The 20,477-nt window shown below is 40.5% G+C and overlaps 1 protein-coding gene and 1 pseudogene across 11 annotated transcripts in view; one reads left to right on the top strand and one right to left on the bottom strand.

Annotated features, from left to right (window-relative positions):
• EPB41L2 (erythrocyte membrane protein band 4.1 like 2) overlaps positions 1-20,477 on the top strand; it is a 219,662-nt gene that overhangs the window by 37,650 nt on the left and 161,535 nt on the right. The gene's annotated exons all lie outside the window — the stretch shown is intronic.
• Positions 14,105-14,224, bottom strand: LOC125166965 (uncharacterized; annotated as a pseudogene).

Raw genomic sequence — 20,477 nt, 5'->3', positions numbered from 1 at the left:
GAGGGCCACGTCCTACCTTCCTCCTTTTTCCTCAGTTTAGCCCAATGCCTGAGTCATAGGGAGGGTTCAATAAATAGATCCTGAATGAGTTAAATAATAATGGCTGACTGCCACTTATAAACTGGCAGCTTTCTCCAATATTTGTTTTTATAAAGGTTTATTTATTTGATATGAAAAGGAAGTTAAATACTCCTGTAGACATAGAGTTCTTTTCAGGAAAGGGAAGTTTGTATTTGTAACCACTGAAAACTTGGGCCCACTAGAGATTAGGTGGAACTAATTTTAGAGGGAAAATGAAAGACAACAGGAAAAGAAATACATAGTAAAGTTGTTTACATCCTTCAAATGATTTTTGGGTCATTGTGATTGTGTAAACATTTAGGGCAGTAGTAGGTAAAATTATAAAATCTTTCAGGTAATTACATATAGGCATTAAAATAGCAGTATATCATTTATTAATGTGGAAGGATTGCTTTTGTCATTCTTTCATTTTAGGAAACTTTTTGTATAAAAATTTTTATCTATAGCATAGTTTTCTAGGATGTAACATTTTCATTTCCTTCTAACTTGTTTGAGATTAAGCCCTTTTCAACTCATTTATAAATTTCAGCAAATATGTGTCCTTGCCAAATGTTTGTAGGTAATGGGAATAGAATGACTTACAAAACAGACAGTAATTCCTGTTTTCATGGGAATCATGTTCTAGAATCAAATCTGATATGATGTCACAAGAATTTTATCCATAGCCATATTTGATTACTTAATATCTGTGATATCCACAAGAGGTTGGTTTTACAAGATCCAATTTTTAACAGATTTTTAAAAGGCTTCTATATTATATTATTTATAACTGGAAGAAAATACCCCCTAGGAACAATAGCTGATAGCAGTGATTACACTGTTCTTATAATGGCAGCTAACACAGATTGCTCACCTGTACAGGTACTGTAATATAACTAGAACGTTTCAATTTATTTAAAGCACACACTCAGTCTACAAGATTGGTGCTATCAGTGATTTTTATTTTGAAGATGAGGAAACTGAGGAAAGGAGATTCAATCACTTGCGCGGCAGCTAACTGGTTGAGCCAGGCTTTGAACGCAAGCATGTTAGCAATTTATGAAGATAAATAAAGCAATTAAGAGATTGTTCCCTTTGATGAGAGACCATGGAGATTTGAATATAAAGCAGATGGAGAATTATCTATAGGAGACAGTAAAAAGCATGGAGCATTTAGGTGGTGCATCGTGTAGTGATGAGGATCACTCCTGGAGCCACAATGCCGGGATTTGTCACTTAGCAGTTGTGTGCCTTACTTTCATCATCCATGAAATGAGAACAAGAATAATGCCTATTTAATAGTGTTTTTGTAAGGATTAAATTAGTATCAGCAAGAACTGTTAGAAGAATGCCTCGTGCATGGGAAGTGTTTAGGAAGTATTAGCTGATGATCTTACTATTTTTGTTACCATTACTTTTCCTTTTTCTTTTTAGAGAGGATTCCCTGTTTCCTGAGGTTTGGCTTGTTTTTTCTTTTTTAGAAAACAATGTTGCCATGTAGTTGGGTGTATACCTTCCTTACTTTTCTAATTAATTTTTCCGTTTTGTATCAGAAAAATTTGGTGTTTTTGGTCAGGGTTTTGCTCAAGAGGGCATCGGAATGCGGTTCTTCGAGTCTATGTAGGGTTTTAAAATATTTTTCAGTAATTCTTGTTTGCTATAGTTTCTTTCTTTCTTTCTTTTTTTTTTTTTTAAATGTTTGTATATTTTTGAGAGAGTGAGAGCATGAGCAGGGGAGCGGCAGAGAGAGAGGGAGACACAGAATTTGAAGCAGGCTCCAGGCTCCGAGCTGTCAGCACAGAGCCTGATGTGGGGCGCGAACTCATGGACTGTGAGATCATGTCCCGAGCCGAAGTTGGATGTTTAACCGACTGAGCCACCCAGACGCCCTGTTTGCCATAGTTTCTAACAGATAGAACCACCAGCATATTACATAGAAGTCCTCTAATCTTGAGATGATCCTTGCTGAAATGGTACTCTTCTGGGTGAGTTGCTGTGGCAGGATTCCAACACTCACTATATAAACCACGTGAAGTGATGAGAAAGGAAACAAGAGTGAGATTCAGAATGGTTCCCAGAGCATGAGCAGCACAGTGAGTGAAGAGCTGAGGGTTGTGGGAAATCCCATCAGTAAACTGAGGAACTTCGACTGTAAACATCAGTGATGGGCTATCTGACTTAGAGCCTGAATTGCTGATTGGCATCTCTCACCAAACATACTGTAGATATTTAGCATAGAAAACCAATTCATTGGTCTTTTTACTGTCATTTCATTCAATTATGGTTAACTCCAGTGTTGGTAGCATCTTGGAATGTGGGTAAGTAATAGAAAGGGAGAGGAAACCACTTTGGGTCAAGGAGAATATAGAAGCTGGAATTACAGATTATTTTAGAACATAGTAGCAAGGAGAACACTACATAGCAAAACCTGAGAGAGGCTGCAGGAGCTGTAATCAGACATTCATAACTTTATTTTATTTATTTATTTTTTAAAAGTGAACTCTACCCTCAACGTGCGGGGCTCAAGCTCACGACTCAAGATCATGCTGTACCGACTGAGCCAGCCAGGTGCTGGCTGACATTCATACCTGACATTCATAGTTTTAAATTACTGTCATATTCAATAAAAAAAAATGGAAATGAACATTATATTTAAGACAATAGAAAGAGAACCAAGAATAAGCCCCAGTAAATAAGGAAGAGAGAGTCAATGATGTGAACAAAAATTGGAAGAGAAAAAAATATAAATGAAATCTAAGAGCTAATGGTGTGTTGTGGGGAGGAAGGATAGGGAAGTCACTCAGTACAGGAAAACCTTTAGCTATTTTAGCTACTGAAAAAAGAATGAGAGAAAACTTTTATACTCTTAGACTAGAAGACATTGTAAAGATATACCTCTGTAATAATTTAGAAATTAACCAATAAAATAGAAACATTCCCAGGAAAATATAAATGTTTTCCTCCAGAAGACATACAAAATCTTCTGAAGTTAATAATCATAAAAAAGATTTTAAAATATGAGTTACTGGGCCTCAACTATAGGAAAGTATTTTCATACCACCACGTAACAAAAATTTTCTTACTTTTCCAGAATGTAGTATTAAAGCATTCTTTTTAAAAGTTGAAGGCCGGGTGCCTGGGTGGCTCAATTGGTTGAGCGTCCGACTTCAGCTCTGGTCATGATCTCATGGTTCGTGGGTTTGAACCCCACATTGGGATCTGTTTTGACTGTGCGGAGGCTGCTTCAGATTCTCTCTCTCCCTCTCTGTCTTCCCTCCCCTGTCCTCAAAAAGAAGTGAACATTTAAAAAAAAAAAGTTGAAGGCCCACATAACCATGATAATAAATACTGATCAGAATAGTGGGGAAAAAAAGAAAAGAAAGTTACAGGCTAATGTTGCTCATAAATATATAGTAGGACCCAGTAGCATTTCGAGAATGCTGAAATAGGGGCTCCTGGGTGGCTCAGTCAGTTGGGTATCTGGCTCTTGATTTCAGCTTAGGTCATGATCTCACAGTTAGTGAGTTTGAGCTGCATCCAGCAACATACTGACAGTGCGGGGCTTGCTTGGTATTCTGTCTCTCTCTCTCTCTCTCTCTCTCTCTCTCTCTCTGTCTCTCTCTCTCTGCCCCTCCCCTGCTTGCACGTGCTCACTCTCTCTCAACATAAATAAATAAACTTAAAAAAAAATGAATGCCGGAATCATACACCATTTCAGATTCCTTTAATGGATTTTATCTAAAATTCATATGCAAATGAACATGTGTTCAAGAATAGCAAAAATAATTTTGAAGAAGAACAAGTTGGGAAGACTTGCCCTACCACACATATCAAAGTTATTAAACCTGCTGTGGCAAGGATAATTAAGCCAGTGATCCTGATATAAACCAATATAAGCACAGAAACTTGATATAAACCAAAATAGGAAAACTTGTTAGATTATAGAAGTGGTGGTCTAAATCAATAGGGAAAGGTGAACTATATTAAAGAAGCAAGGTCTGTACATCTATTGATTGTCCATATGGGGCGGGGTGAAAATATGAGCATTGTTGGGGAATAGGGAACACAGAAAATGCAAATTATAAAGATTGAGAAATTTTGACTCTATTAAAATAAACTTCCATACAAGAAAATATATTACTTTGGAAAGACAAGGCTCAGATTGGTGGAATACGTAATACATGTTTGTAAGACATTGTTAGTTGCCTTCCTTTCTTTACTAACACAACCTTAATTTTGTGTCCATTTAAATAAATGGCTGTCTCCTTTGATGTCCTTCAGAGGTCATCAGTGGCGGGCAATGAGAGGTAAGCTAAGAATTTCCGGAAGAGCTTTGCTCTCTGAATATGGGGTCTGGTCTTTATTTTTCCTGTTTTGCCCCCTGCCTGGATGTGGGTATCATGTTTAGAGCTGCAGTAGCTTTGTTGCAACCAATAAGTTGAAGCTACATGGTCAAGATGGCAGGGCAGGAAGTTCCGTCATGATATTCTTGACTAGCTACATCAGTTACAGATCACCTACTTCCATACTTACGTGGGAAAAATTACTTTGGTCTATTCTAGCCATTGTAGGTGGGTTTTCAGGTAGGATTACTGGCAATAGCCTGTATCCTACGAGAATTAAAATCTAGGTTATATGAACAACTCCTATAAATCAATAAGAAAGACAACCTAATAGAAAAATTGAGGATAATTGTAGGCAATTCACAGAGCTGGAAACCCAAATGGCCATTAAGCATATGAATCTCATAGTTAGGACATGTGATCCATAACCATCAGAATATGAATCTAAAAGTATGAAGTGTTGAGGAAGATGTAGAGAAGTTGTTTTTATTCACTTTTGGTGAGAATATAAATTGGTGCAATTATCTTGGAGAACCTTTTGGCAATATCAGGTGAAATCGACCATCCCTCACTAGCCAGCATTCCACTAGATATGTGTGTACTCTAGAGACTCCTGTACCTTTCTAGGGAGACGTGGAAGCTGTGGTCGTTGAGATATTTTAATAGCAAAATAGTGGAAACACTCTATTCTTCAATTGGGAAAAAGAAAGTTTATTTTATGATGGAGTACTGCATAGGAGTTAAAAACGTACATATATGAACTATATAGAGCTATGTATATGAGCCTAGATAAATGTGAAAAAACTTTATCTTGAACTAAAAATGCAGAAGACTATGAGTGTAGGGATAATATTTATATAAAATATGCAAGCAATATTGTAGCTATGCAAAACAATGTCATCACCTATAGCCACTGAGAGAGGTGTGCACCTTGGCAAATATTTCTACTCATGAGTGAGTTTTCCAGGAGCCTAAAAATTGATTTTTAAAATCCAGCCAATGTTAGTTCATTGCCCGTTTTATTCCTGACAGAGTCTTATTTACTGGGGATATTAAAACCAGGGGCGCCTGCGTAGCTCAGTTGATTAAGCATCTGGCTTCGGCTCAGGTCATGATCTCATGATTTGTGGGTTCAAGCCCTGCATTGGGCCGTGAGCTGACAGCTCAGAGCCTGGAGCCTGCTTCAGATGCTGTGTCTCCCTCTCTCTCTGCTCCTCCCCAACTCATGCTCTGTCTCTCTCTGTCTCTTAAAAATAAATAAACGTTAAAACCAGAGCTGTTCCTTGAGCAGTGGTATAATATTAAGTTTTTAAAGCACCTACTCATGTATATTTTCATTTAATTATTCTAATTACTTTCTGAGGTAATCGAATGCAGGAGTTTTATTCTTATTTAAATTAAGTGGCAGTAATTGGACTTTCTGATTTCTAGTTCTTTTAATAGTAGTTTTATGGTTTTTTCCCAACATTTTAATGTATAGGTATATTTGATTTATACAGTGATACACAGTACAGTTGTAGTGGTAATGTGAGTGATCCAATGGTGAGTCTTTTTTGTTTGTTTATTGAGTAAATGACTTAGTCATTTCTTGCCTTTTTTGATTTGCAGGGATGGGGGTGGAGGGGAGTGAATGCAGTTCTTAAACCTTATTATGCACAAGATTCATCCAATGAATTTACAACAAACATTTTCTGATCACCACCCCACCTCTGCCTCATAATTCTGCCTTTTCTCTTTCTGTCCATTACTAGATTGGTTTATTAAGGCCTGTGACCTTGTCTTGTTCATTTTGGTATTCTCCAGAGTGAACAAGCAGTCTGATGGTGGTGATGGTGATGGTGCTGGGGTGTGGGTGTGGGTGTATGAAGAACTTTTCCAGAAGTGACTATCTGAACAAAACTAGTACCATATTGTGGATAGAGAAGACTACGAAGGATTTTAATACTCCAAAGTTAGATGTGTGCTGAAATTGGTTTTCTGTTAAACTCTTAATAAACATTATTTTCAAACATTCTTTTCACTAGCAAGATTATTTAAAGGCCTGATTCTGAAATTCCAGGGAAGGAGAAGGATCTTACTGGAAAAGATGTAACAGAAAATAAAAGTACAGAAGAATCACATTATTTCACATAAGTATGCTAAGACAGCTTGGAAGTTAACAGTTTTCTTCTTAGAGAAGTTGTTCTCCAGCACAAGCTACTGCGAATTGTTCAGCCCATTGGCAGCAACTCAGAAAACTGTCCTTTTCACCCTTTCCAGCGCATGGATATGGATGATTCATAGCTGGAAGCCATCTTCAAGAAACTACTGGCTTTATTGAAGCCAAATGTGTCAAGGTTTTCGTTTAGACACATGAAGGGCCCTCTTTAAAGTAAACCACACAGAGATGCTTCGAAACCAAAAACTGACAAACAAAACACTCTTAACACATTTATTGTGTGTAAATACAGATGCAAACATAACCTATTTGATAATAAATACATCTGTGTCTTGTGTGCTCTTTCTAACTCTGTCAGCTGAGTGCTTTTTTTTTTTTTTAATATAATAACTGCACAATAAATACTGCTTGACTGAGGGTGAGATGAGAACTGACAGAAATCAGTGCCTGATTCTACATTTCCCATTTCTTTTGCCATTTGGAAAAGTCCGATTCTATTTTAAGGTGGGTTTTCTAATGTGTGAGAAATTTCAGAATGTAACAGTAGTAAAGAGATCTCTTAGTTGCCTATTTAGCTCAAATCTGAAGGAAATTTTCCCAGGCTGATTTTTTTTTTTTTTTTCTTTTCTTTCTAACATGGGCCAGAAAACTCATGTGTTTGAACTTGAGTGCTTTGACTTCTCATGCCAGACCTCTGGATAACCTTGGGGCAGCTGTTCTTTTGTTGCTGTTTACTTACTCGAAAGTAAGTCGTGTGAAGATGTGGACAGTTAACTCAGGAGAGGCTTTTTTTTGTTCCTCTGGTGCCTGTCTTCCAGGCTGTTTCATGCTGGTGTTAAGCAGCCCACGAGACTACTCATACCCACACGGTAAATCTTATACAAGGAGGCTGTTTCTTCCTGCTCCTTCCAAAGATACTTTCTCATAAATACCAACAATTATGTGTACTTTGAAGATGCTGATAAGCTGATAAACAATAATGTGAAATCTCTTTGATATCCTGTTTTGCTTATGGAGATGAAAGATGGTTTGGTATAAGTTAATGCAAGCAAGGAGCGAACGAAAGCATGTTTGCAATTAGCACTCGCTCCGTGTGCAGTTAATCTATTTAAATTGGGAAGATTACCTAACATAACAAGATGTGCCTTTTTGTACTTAGATACAGGCAAGCCAGGTCTCTTACCTACTAGACATGTAAGAAATTTCCTTTGAATTTTTAATTTGTATTCCTTGGTTTGCCTTCCAGATTTTTTCCTCTGTATAATCTATAGGATTTATTTTGCTAGAAGAATCAGTGTATCTTTGAAAAGCGGTTCTGAATTTGAACGTATTTTATTTTTTTTAATTTTTTTAATGTTTATTTTTGAGAGAGAGAGCGTGTGAGTGAGAGCGTGAGCGAGCAGGGGAGGGGCAGAGGGAGAGGGAGACACAGAACCTGAAACAGGCTCCAGGCTCTGAGCTGTCAGCACAGAACTGGACACGGGGCTTGAACTCATGAACCGTGAGATCATGACCTGAGCCAAAGTTGGACCCTTAACTGAGCCACCCAGGCGCCCCTGAACTTGAACATTTTTTAAATTAATGTTAATGTTGGACTCTGAAAGATATTCTTTTGATTATCTTTTATTAAATCAAAGTAGTGGGTGTGTATAATTGAATCCAGTTTCCTTTGCTTATCATTTTTGTCTCTGTGGTCTTTTGGGGATAGTTTCTGATATTGTACCTTTTTGGAGAGGTGGCCTTTGTGTCATATTGGAACTTGTTTGAGGTTACAGTCAGTTTTGGAGGCAGTAAATGTTCCCTGGAAAATCCTGGGCTGATTTTCTTTTTCACTCTGTGAATTATGAGCTTAGCTCATTAGACTGAATTTTGGCATTTGACTCTCCCAGAGCAGGGTGGTATCCAGCTTTATTTTGTGAGTAACTACAGATGCTTCTTGCCATTATTTGTTGTTGTTGTTGTTGTTTTAATAAATGTCCTGTCTGTGAAATTTTAGGCCAAATGGGATAAAAGGAATCCTGGCTTTCAAAGATTCTTCTTTAATTTTGCATTCAGAAGACAATTGCTGCTTTACTTTTACAAGCTAAATGTGACAGCTGTTGAGTCATTTCCCACCTCCTGCCCTTACCTCCGCTTCCATATTTGCAGGAGAAAACTATACATTGATTTGTATGCCTTAATAAAAAGCTGAGAGGAGCTTCCACTTCATCTGTGTGGCTTGCTTACATACCTTTATGTGATCCTTAAGATGGTGGAAAAACCCCAGATTCAGAGGGAAGATTTGAGGTTATTATTTTATTTTAAATCAAAAGGCAGATGTACCTTTTTTAGCCTGCTTCTTCTTCGAAACATGGCAAGTTGAGAATAGTGGGAAGCCAAGGGCAATTAAGCGCAGGAAATGGCTTCATGTGTTACCTATTGCATCCTGGACGATTTGGATGAAACAGAAACAGCTGAGATGCCAAACGCCCTATCAATTTCAGATGCCGGTGTCAAGTGTGGTGGAGCACGGTTTATGAGCTCATTTCATCAAGAGCTTTGCCTACAGGTCCTTGGTGACTCGCGTTCAGTTTTCTTCACAAAAATGCAAACTATTCGGGGCCCTTTGGTTTTGCTAAACGGGAAATGGTGTGCATTTGGCCCCATAAAGCAAGTAGCCTTGAGAGATGGGCCTGCCTCGAAATTGACTACATTTTTGTGGGAGAACGGGTGAAAAGGGCAGTTTCCTGTGCTGCTGCCAAAAGGTCTGAACAATTTGTAGTAGCTTGTGGCTAGAAAACAACTTCTGTGAGGCAAAAACAGCAACTTCAGAGTGACTCCGGGTACATGTGAGAAAATGCTCTTCTTTCCTACTTGATTGCTAGGCTTTGTAGAAAATTTATATAGTGAATCTCAAAACTCGGGTGCTTTAAGCTGCTTTTTTGGTGAATTTGGATAAAAACTTGGGGAAATATACTCGGAGTTAGCACAAGTGGTGCATAATGTGGTACTTAAAAAAAGGGGGGCAACCTTTGCATATTTTTTGTTAACCGTGGGCTAGAATGGTAATCCATTTTTCTCCTGCCTTAAAAAAGTGCTGGTAAATCTTGGCATGTAGTGTGTGTAGTTTTACAGGAATGTGTTTTTGTTTTTGGGTTTTCTTTAGTTGGCTTTTTTTTTTTTTTTTAGAAGTGTGTGTTCTTAGTTCACTTGGGCAGTGTGACACATACGCTCATAAAATATGTATATGAAACTACTTGTAATTGCCACACTGGTAGAACTTACAGCTTATCGGGCACTACGCTAATATCCTTACACTGGTTAAGCCGTTTAGCTCTCTGGATGAGAGAAACAGCTTAGGGTGTTGTAAGCTAGAAAGTGGTTGGAGCCTGTCAGATCTGGAGTCTGGTCTGTGTTCCTAATTATTTCAAAATTGGTACTATTTGAGATACTCATTTTGTAGAATTAAAGTCTGTTAAAATCCCTCCCTGCCCCCCACACCATAGAGTGGGCTTGGATATGTGGAATGAAGATAGACTTGTTTGATTTGCTTTAATATTTTCACTATCTTTTTTTCAAGCACAGCTTCCATCACACCTGTACTAATTGTTGCTTAAATGTTTCAGACTTGGGGGGCGCCTGGGTGGCGCAGTCGGTTGAGCGTCCGACTTCAGCCAGGTCATGATCTCGCGGTCCGTGAGTTCGAGCCCCGCGTCGGGCTCTGGGCTGATGGCTCAGAGCCTGGAGCCTGTTTCCAATTCTGTGTCTCCCTCTCTCTCTGCCCCTCCCCCGTTCATGCTCTGTCTCTCTCTGTCCCAAAAAGAAATAAACGTTGAAAAAAAAAAAAAAAATGTTTCAGACTTGGAACATTTTTGGCCTGAGTTTTGATCTTTCTCTTCTGTTGGGGATATCTATTAGCTTTTAACTTTTTTTTCTATTTAGTTTTTAATTTTCTTAACTTAAAAATTATTTTAGAGATAGAGAGCAAGTGCGAGAGAGGAGCAGCAGGAGAAAAAGAGAATCTTAAGTGCAGAGCCGAGATGGGGCTCAATCCTGTGACCCTGGGATCATGATCTGAGACGAAATCAAAAGTTGGATTATTAACCGACTGAGCCACCCAGGTGCCCCTCTACTAGCTTTTTATTGAGATACAATAGCTGGTTAAGACCTACCCTTTTTCCTAATATTTTGCCCTGTTTGTCAGTATCACTTTCTTCTTTATTGTATATTTAACAAATAGCCTGATTTGGCTCAGAATCTAGTGTAGTTGTTTACAACTGGGGTGGGGGTGGGTAGGTGATTTTTTCCTCAGAGGGACATTTAGCAATGTCTGGAGACCTTTGTGATGGCCGTGACTTGAGGGTGTGCTGCTGACATCTATTATGTTGAGACTAGGCTTGCTGCTAAACATCTTGCTACACACAGGATAGCTCCTTACAACAAAGAATTACCTGGTGGGGCGCCTGTGTGGCTCAGTCGGTTAAGCGTCCAACTTCGGCTCAGGTCATCTTGCGACTGGTGGGTTCCAGCCCCGCGTCGGGCTCTGCGCTGACAGCTCAGAGCCTGGAGCCTGCTTCGGATCCTGTGTCTCCCTCTCTCTGAGTCCCTACCCCACTCATGCTCTGGCTCTCTCTCACTCTGTCAAAAATAAATAAACATTAAAAAAAAAAAATTACCTGGCCCAAGTGTCCATCCTGCAGAAGGTTGAAAACCTTGATGTAGCTAACAGAGGGCACAGACCAAATCTAATTAGAAACCGTTTTTGTCTTCGTGAGATTTTTTCATAGCAAAACAACTTGATGGTAAATGGGCAAGTTTTCATTTTCTATTCTAGAGGTGGAGGAAGACGACCTCCATCTGTCTGCTCACCCACCCCTAAGCCAAATAACAAAGTTGACCTTACGCTGGAGTGCTTTTCAGCTGCTTCCTACCCCTCTTCGTCCCTATCCTGACCTAGAAGAGATCATGCCTTTTTTTTTTTTTTTTTTTTTTTTTTTTTTTGCGATCACACCTTTAAAATATTATCTTCCCTTATCTTAGTCACAATTAATTTACTGCCTGTTACCAATGATACGTGAACTGCCTTGGTTTGGGGCTGAGAGAAACAAAAGCCTAAAAGGGATACCCACCAAAGTTTTGACTGTGATCTGTGATGAAGGTCCTAGTGTGCCTCTTAAAATTATATTGAGGACCAGAATATGCCCTTGTGAGTGGTAAATGCTGAAAGTTGAAAGGAGCAACTTGTGGTGATCTCCTGATACTGTCGAAAGTGCTGGGGATTCTCTGTCTTTGCCCCCCTTGATCCTTCAGAGATGACTCCAGTTCTACCTCACTCCATTCTCTGCTCTTTATTTATGTATTTTTTTTCAGATTGCTTTATGTAGGTATCTCTTAGAGTAAATTTGTTATCGTTGTCTTCCTCCCTATGCCCCTTTCTAGGTTATGACGTCCTAGCACAGTGCAAGGGTACATAGTTGTTGCTTTTTCCCTAAGTGTTGAATGACTGAATGATGGAGGAGGAGGAGAAGCAAACACCTTAGCAATTTGTTGTTGTTTTTTAAGTAGACCCCACGCTCAGCATGGAGTCCCAACGCAACACTCAAGATCATGACCCTGACATCAAGACCTGAGCTGAAATCAAGGGTTGGACACCCAACCAGTTGAGCCACTAGGTGCCCTCAACTCCTTTGCAGTCAAACTAACTGAGAGGGGTGCCTGGGTGGCTTAGTCAGGTAAGGGTCCAACTCTTGATTTCAGCTCAGGTCATATCTCCTGGCTTGTGAGATCAAGCCCCACGTCATGCTCTGCAGGTCCACGTGGTGTTTGTGTCTTTTACCTGAGGTTCCTTCAAGCTCGGTTATCTTCTTGCTCTGCACGTTCTGGAATATAACCTGCCTATGTGCGGCGATGTGATTTCAGTCTAGATTTCTCAACTGTGTCATGTGTGTTCCCCTCCCTCTAGGAAGAACTGTGCTTTAAAGTGATGGAAATGACCCGGGCAGTCCTGCAGTGATCTCCCCGTGGCAGCACTCCTATCTCACACATGAAATTCTGGGCTTGACCTTTTATTGCCTCCTCGGGAAGATCTGCTTCCTTAGCTTTACTTCTACTCAAGGGCCTCATTTTACTCTTTTTTTTTTTTTTTTTTTTAAACTGCATTAGTATCATCATTAGTGGCCTGAGGTAGAGTAAATAGCAATTCTATAATGTGTGTATTTTGTTTTTCTGTTGAATTACATGAAAGCGTTTATTAGAGATTTTGATCCAAAATAGAGATAATTATGGGAAAAGCTTTCTTTCAGCAGAAGGTAGTGCTTTCAGCAGCTAGTGGTAGCAGGGCATCAGCGCTTATCACTGTGATCATGCCATTGGACTTGTCCCTTGCAAATTGAACATGCTTCATTGCACAGGTGTTTGCATGGCTGAGCAAATTATATTTGGACAATAAACTGTTATGCCTGTCAGTGATTAGAGAGGCGGGACGGCACATGGACTACTTTGGTAAGAGAATTAAAGAGAATATTAGCAAACATTTTTGTAAAAGAAAAGAAAACAAGAACACTTTGAGAATAAACACACTTTTTCTTTTAATCTTTAATGGTTCAGTGCTCTTAAATATACTAGAAGTCAGCCTTATACTGGAAAGGTGTTTTTTTTTTTGTTTTGTTTTTTAATCTAGTAACTTTTATTTATATCTTTGAGATTGTTAAACAGTACCAGGTTTTCCTTATTGGAAGACAGCTGTAGTTGGATTATGGATGCAGCCATAGGAAAATCCAATTTCCAGTGTCCTATAGTTTTAGTCTGTAGTTTTGTTTTGTTTTTGCTTTTTGCACAGGTGTGAAATCTGTGTCCAGGAGCGTGGGAGTGTAGAATGATGAGGGGACTGTCATGAGATCTCTGGACATATCTGAGTCCAGTTAAAGTATGTGGCTGGGAATTTGAGAAAAGTTCTCAAAGCTATTTTTCTTTTGCTGCACCGGTGCAAGTAAGGCCAGAGTTATATGGAACATGGGAACATGGTGGAGAGAGGAGCTGGGGGTCAAGGGTATAATGGTGGCCCATGGGAGCCAAGCTGTTGAAGGAGGGTAATGAAGACTTGGGTAGTGACAGGGACAGGCTGCTCGGGTCAAAGAATTGTTGGAGTTGGGGTAGAAGAAGGATTGAGCTAGAAAGATGGAAGATAATCAGATGTCAAGATGCAGGAATTCGAGATAATGATAGGATTCTGCTTCTAGGGCAGGATTTTTCAAGAAATCATTTTAGAAGGCTATGACTGGTATTTAGAATATGAAAAAGAATCAACATGAGACTCAGGGTCTTATCTAACCTGTGTGGAATTTTTTTTTTAAGTTTTTTCTTTTTAACGTTTATTTATTATTGAGAGAGACAGAGCATGAGCAGGTGAGGGGCAGACAGAGGGGGAAACAAAGAATCCGAAGCAGGCTCCAGGCTCCTAGCTGTCAGCACAGAGCCCGATGCGGAGCTCGAACCCAGGAACTGTGAGATCATGACCTGAGCCGAAGTTGGATGCTTAACCGACTTAACCACCCAGGCGCCCCTAAACTGTGCATAATTTTTACGTGAATTAAAGAGTTTTCCCTTTTTGGGAAAAGTTTTCAATTAGTAATAATCGTGTCTCAGATCAGCTTCAAGGGCCATGATACTGCCCCTGCACAAAGCTTCCCCTTTGGAAGAGGGGGAAGTGGGAGGAAAGAGGTGCCTTTTTTTGTGGTTGAGGAAATCCACTGGTAGAGAGAGAGGGCTCCCTGAACCCAGGGGTTGGGTCTGGATTTAGCACAATTGGCCTGAGTTTAGGTCTGGATCAGAATGGATCATGCATAGTCATTTGAGAACTTTGTTTCCATTAAAACTGGGTGTGTTTACATTGTATTTGCAAACTGGGCTGGGAAGGAAATATTTTACTCTGGGTCACATTTGGACAAAATTGAAAGCCAGTGCTTGGGGTATGACCGTGGGAATGGGTAGCTGAGATGGTGAGGAGGGCAGGGTCATTGAGATTTGCTTTTTAAGTAGGAATGGAACACACACACACACACACTCACACACTGCTTTGCACATTATAACAAGCAGTAGGAGTATGGTAATAAAAATGACTTCAATTTGAAATGCATTATACATGGGAAGGTTTGGGATTCAGCTCCCCTCTTCCCTAGAAAAGACCTTAAACATTGTGGGCTGGTGGAGAAAAGTATGGCTCAGATCTTGGGTGAGCTTCTGGTTCAACACTGGGTCTCTGCCCCTTCACTGTCAGACTGAGAACTAGATTAGGGAAATACCAGAGTTTGGGTTATTGCTAAGATCTGTAAGAACTGAGTCTTGTAAGACTTTTGATGTGCTTTGAGGTCACATGGAGAGAGGTTTCAGCAACTTTGACAGTGATGGATCAACCATAAAACACATAATCAGCAATAGAAAATTGAAAATTTTTAGAGGGTTGTGAGGGTAACAACTCTAAAAAAAAATCAAGTAGACACACTTAGGAATTGCAAGGTAGAAGTTCTGGAACCTTCCTCCTGCTGTCTTGATTTTTTTTTTTTTTTTTTTTTTTTTTACAAATGCAAAAATACTAGCATTAGCATTTGAGTGTGATTTTTGGCTTTGCCTTTCGAATGTTAAGTGAAAACAGGCAAGCATATTTAGACTTCCCTTGGCCACCTCCCCGTTGTTCTGAGTAGTAAAATCATGGTAATAAGTTGCAAGGCCTTGTGTTGCTTTCTGGACTGACCCTGGGAGGCAGAGTGTCTAGCACGCCTTCATACGGGACGTTGGTCAGGCGTTGGCAGTGGGGAGCAGGAGACTACTTTCTGGGGCTCTTCAACAGGGATGGAAAGGTGCCCGGGCCCTCGTGGACTGGGGAGTCGGGAGATTGGGCCAAGGCCCAGTTCCTGTAGCACTTCATGCGCTGTCTCCCAGAGTTCTTACCCCAGCCTCTTGTCAGGTACCCCGTCTCTGGGTTGGCCCCTTGCTGGAGGAGTGGCCGCATAGGGATTCTTCACTGGCTGCTTTCTACTGTGAATGGAAGGGGCCGACTTATTCCTCCTGAAGAGCAAATGTGTTGCAGTTGCAATTCCTTGTTGTGTGTTTCCCTTAGCATTGTTAAAACTTGCCGTTACATTTTCAAGTACTTTCAGGTGCATTATAGATTAATTGGACCTTCATAAGTAGGCTTGGGGAGTTAGTATTTCCTTAATGACTGTTGCTGTGGGGCAAGGCAATAATAGCTAACATTTAACTTAGTGTTTATGTTAGAAACCGTCATTCTACCTACATTATTTTATGTTTATCTGTATGAGTAGCCTGGCATTGTATTTTCTTATTGAGGCTCACCTCTCAATTTTCCTTTTTTTGTTTTTTTTTAATTTTACTTTTAAAAAAAGTACACACAGTGTGGGGTTTGAACTCACAACCCTGAGATCAGGAGTCACATGCTCCACTGACTGAGCCAGCCAAGTGCCCCTCACTTTCACTTTAAAAAAATTACTTATTTTGAGAGCGCGAGAGAGAATCCCAAGCAGGCTCTGCATTGCCAGCACAGAACCTGACATGGGGCTCAGACCCACGAACCATGAAATCATGACCTGAGCTGAAATCAAGAGTTGGACACTTAACCTACTGAGCCCCTCAAGCACCCCTCAATTTCACTTTTGACATCTCTCATTCCCCACTGTGCCCACCCCTTTCGCAACCAAGTCTTCCCTCCATTTGGAGTTGGGGTGTATGTAGGGTTCTTTTTTCCAAGCCAATGACTGGCTCCTGCCGTGAGTTGGGAGTCCCTATATCCTGCCTATAGGCAGAGTGCAGAATTAGTTCTTCTCAGGCCTGCCAGATATTAAATAAAATTTAGAGCAGCTAAAGTTTAGCTTTCTAAAAATGGTCCTAACATATTTGATGCTGTGTTCTACAAAACATTTAAAGCTGAATAGTTGAGTTTAGGGTTTCTAAAGAAGAGCAGTCATGTGTGAGTAAGGTTTTCTGGGCCTAGGAAGGACTATGTTTTTGTTAAATAGTGTTAGGTGGGCTAAGGGATTCTAGCTACAGCTTGTTTTCCAGAGACTATTCAGAGCCATGGCTGGTAGTGATGTCACCTCCTTGGGTGCCACATCATTCTTTTTTCCTACATAGCCTGCCCCTGCCTTGTGCCCCCTGCGCCCTTTTTAAAAAGAACACTTAAGTACTACTGTGAGGTTTTTTTTGCAAAAAATAAGTATGAAATTCAATTCTGTGTGTGTGTGTGTGTGTGTGTGTATGGGTGTGTAGAGGTAGATGGAAATCCAGTGCTTTTTGAAAAGCACACCGTCCCAGAAATTCCAGTTTTAGGTTACTTGCGTTCAATCACTCCCAAGAGATTTTTCTGGGGAAGGGTGGGGACAGAGGAGGGGCTTCAAACTAGATGAGAAAAGTAGCTGTGGAAGAACAAAGTTGAAGGTTTCCACCCCTCTCTTCCCCCTCCTTGTTGAAGACTGGACTATAGTGTTGCTAAGAGAACTCTGATTTTCAGCATATTTCATAGAGGCCAAAGTGCTTGGATTCCAAATGTCAAGCCTGGATTCAAGGGATTGAATCTTTTTAATGGTAAACTTGCATGTTGAATAAAATTTGGAATATGGAGAACCATAAATAATAAAAGCTTTATTCTCCCTTTCAGACACAATCACTTATTAATAGTATGTGGTTTTTATTCTTGTACCCTACATTCATAGCTTATAGAATGAATGCTTCAGTAAATGTACTTGTATGCATTTCACAAAGCAGGGCTCATACTATATATTTGGTTTTGATGTCCACTTTCACTCAACTTTATTTTGTGTGCTGTTTGCCCTGTCAAAGTAATTTTTTTAAATGTGGGATTTCAGAACCGCAAGGCACTTTAAGAGAGAATTAATCTATCCTCAGGTCTTTATAGATGAGGAAATTTAGTAAAGTGACATTAAATGACTTGCTTGAAGTTGTTACTTTCAGAACCGGCGTTGGAACTGGTTAACCACTGCCTGTTCCAGTTTACTTCCTACACTCTGCCTATTTCACTTTACTGGCGAGAATTTGTGAAGTATTAGCCTCTAGGATAAATTAGAGATCGTTGCCCTAGAGAGTTAAATTCATTTCACTAGAACCTTGAGTATGAAAACCCTGAAACCTTGAAACTGCCCAGACACACAGTTAATTTGCCCCAAGTAATTTGGAGTGGTTTGAAAACCATTATGATGTGGCTGAATTGCTGCTATTTTAGGGCCATTTGATGTGAACCTGAAAGGAGTGGAAGTTAAAAATGTATGTTTTACATTTAGATAGAATAAGCATCAGTATATTGGAAGGTTTTCTTTTCCGCTGTGTTAAAACCAATAAATCTCTGAAAACATTTTAGCGGTTTTGCCCAACTATTAATTATCTTCTCCTATGCCAAATTTCTTCCACTCTGGAATATATTTGCCTCCCCCCCCCCCCCCCCCCCCCCGAATCCCTATAGGAATTCTTAGGCCGTATCATTCCTTTGGCAGTTGCTCACACAGTCTTCTGGCATTTTTTTCTAGTGTTTTCTTGACATTTGAGTATTTGATGAATGGTAACTTCCCGGGGGGTTGTGTGTGTTAGTGTCTAGTTTATCAGCTTCTCAGGGATGGGGAGTTTGTCCTAGCATCCCCTTCCTTCCTGCCTCTCTCTGTCCCCTCACTTTGTCTTCCTGGTTCTAGCACAGCAGCTCCTGGTTCGCTGTTGTTACTCTGACTTGTTAAAAAGGTGCTGAGCACACTTGGGGCAAATCAGGGCACGTGGCTTTGTTTTTCCACCTCTGTGAGCTGTTGTGCTCAGGAATATCTCTGCAGAAGGAAACAAGTCTAGCATGATTTGCCCGTCGGTTTGGGTCAACAGGTAGTCAGTTCCGTGTCCTTTCTGAGGCAGTTAGGGCTTCAGACGATGTCCTGGTGCACCCAGTCTCAGACTCGCCCTCACCTCTGCTTGACCTTAGTCAGTCTAGAGCAAACTGTAAAACAGCTGCAGGGACTTTAGTGAGATAGGAGGGAGGTCTGAAAAATAGGTGAGGGAGAATCCTTCGTTTCTGTTTTCCTTGGAAAAATTCCTCCACCAAAAGTCCCTAGCATATTAAATTCTGTCTGTGTCTTGAAGACTTAATGGTTTTGTACATCTTGGCTCTCTGCATCTGGAGGGAAGAATTGAAGGCAGACTGAAGGGGATGAAGAAATTTAGTGTAGAAAATCTCAGGAATAGGGAGTGCGGAAGAAAGGAAATAACAGTTACTAGGATATATTTGTAGGTGGGGGCAGGATGACAGAAAGAGTGGAAAGAGATCGCGAAATAAGGATAGATAGCCAAGTATTAGGGTGGGGACAGAATGTGAATGTCATTTGGCGAAGTTGATTATACTTTTAGTGCTTTTCCAGAAGTTTTCCAAATGATTGGGGTGGGTGGGGAACTAGACTAGAGATGACAGCTTGGGTGCTGGAGAAATAGGATGGGAACAGCCTGGGTGGCTAAAGTAGGAAGACGCAGAACTAAAGAAAAATCTTTTTTCTCCCGATGGTCCTCGATGTTTCTTATAATACTGTACTTAATTTATTCTCTAGTGTTGTGCCAAAAAGTTAGTTTAATATAAAGAATCTCTTTTTTGATCCACCGCTTGCCCTTTTCCTGTCTCAGTAAGCTGTTTGCCTTAGAATAGGCTTTGGAGCCCTCCCCGTCTCCTTGTTGACTTGTTCACGGTAGAAAAGTGTCAGGACACAGATTTGATACAAAAGGAGACCAATTCCAGGAAATGCACAGGAAAACAGCCACACCACCGCTTTACGGAGCAAGTATCCATTGTGTGGTGTGTGTGCGCACACATGTCTGCACCTTTCCCTGAAAGAGCTGCATGGAGGCAATGCACTTGTGCAGAAAGTTTCATGTGTTGCTAGAGTGTGATCTTTCTCTTGGAGTCTTTTTTTTTTTTTTTGTCATATTGAAAAAATAATGGATCTGCATACCCCTGAGGCCTTTTGGAATTATTTTCCACCTGTTTCGGTTTGGCTCTGCAAAAGGAGTAAAATAACTTGGGAATTTTATGATTGGAAAAGGACTTCTGCTTCCTAAAGATACTTCTGTTTACTGTTGGGTTCTCGTATCGGTCGTATTATTTTCTGACCCGGGCTGGGCCCCCTGTGACATAAGCATTAGGAACTGAATTGTGTCAGCACTGCTACTTAAGGCGTTTATCCTAATCCAGGTGTCCTTGGATTGTGCGGTGCCAATGAGCAAGGTGGTGGCGCTGATTGCAGACCTGGGCTGCAGGTGTGAGTTCTGGAGAGCTCTGTGATTACCCAGTGAAAACATTACCAGTAAATGTGAGTTGGTGTTTTTCTTTTGGATGCTCTGTTTTGACCGCAAGAGGGTAGTGGTATTTGTTATTTCAGTGCCATTCTCCTAGAACGGAACGAATATCCGGGACTTCTATCTCCGACGGTGCTGTCATGCAGCAGAAGTAAGTAGAGAGTGAAGACCAGTGAGGAGCCAGCGCAGATAGGGTCCAGATTTGGGCGTGCGGTATTTGGGTTGGCCAGGTTTCCTGGAAGACAGGCTTACATTGTATTTATATAGCCGTATTCTAAAAGTTCTGTATAACCGTTACACGATTATATGTATGTGTTCCAGAAGAATAAAATAGTGAATTCCTGGTCGTCTGCCTCCGTTCTGACAGCCACAGCTGCTGCTTTCCTGGACAGGTGCCCCTCCACTCTCCCAGCCATTGCTTGTCCCTGCATTCTGCCGTGATTCCTGGATCACGGCAGACTGGAACGGGGGCAGGAAGGCCCTCCATCCTTCCATCAGATGAACGCCACGCCTGAAGGAGAGATTATAGTAACAACGCCTGTGGCTGTTGTGTTTTAATTACTATTCAACAGTTGCATACAATTTTTACACCT

The sequence above is a fragment of the Prionailurus viverrinus genome, chromosome B2, assembly GCF_022837055.1.
Source record: "Prionailurus viverrinus isolate Anna chromosome B2, UM_Priviv_1.0, whole genome shotgun sequence".
NCBI lineage: Eukaryota > Metazoa > Chordata > Mammalia > Carnivora > Felidae > Prionailurus > Prionailurus viverrinus.
The sequence above is the reverse complement of the archived record's forward strand: the minus strand, read 5'-3'. Positions and strand labels throughout refer to the sequence as shown.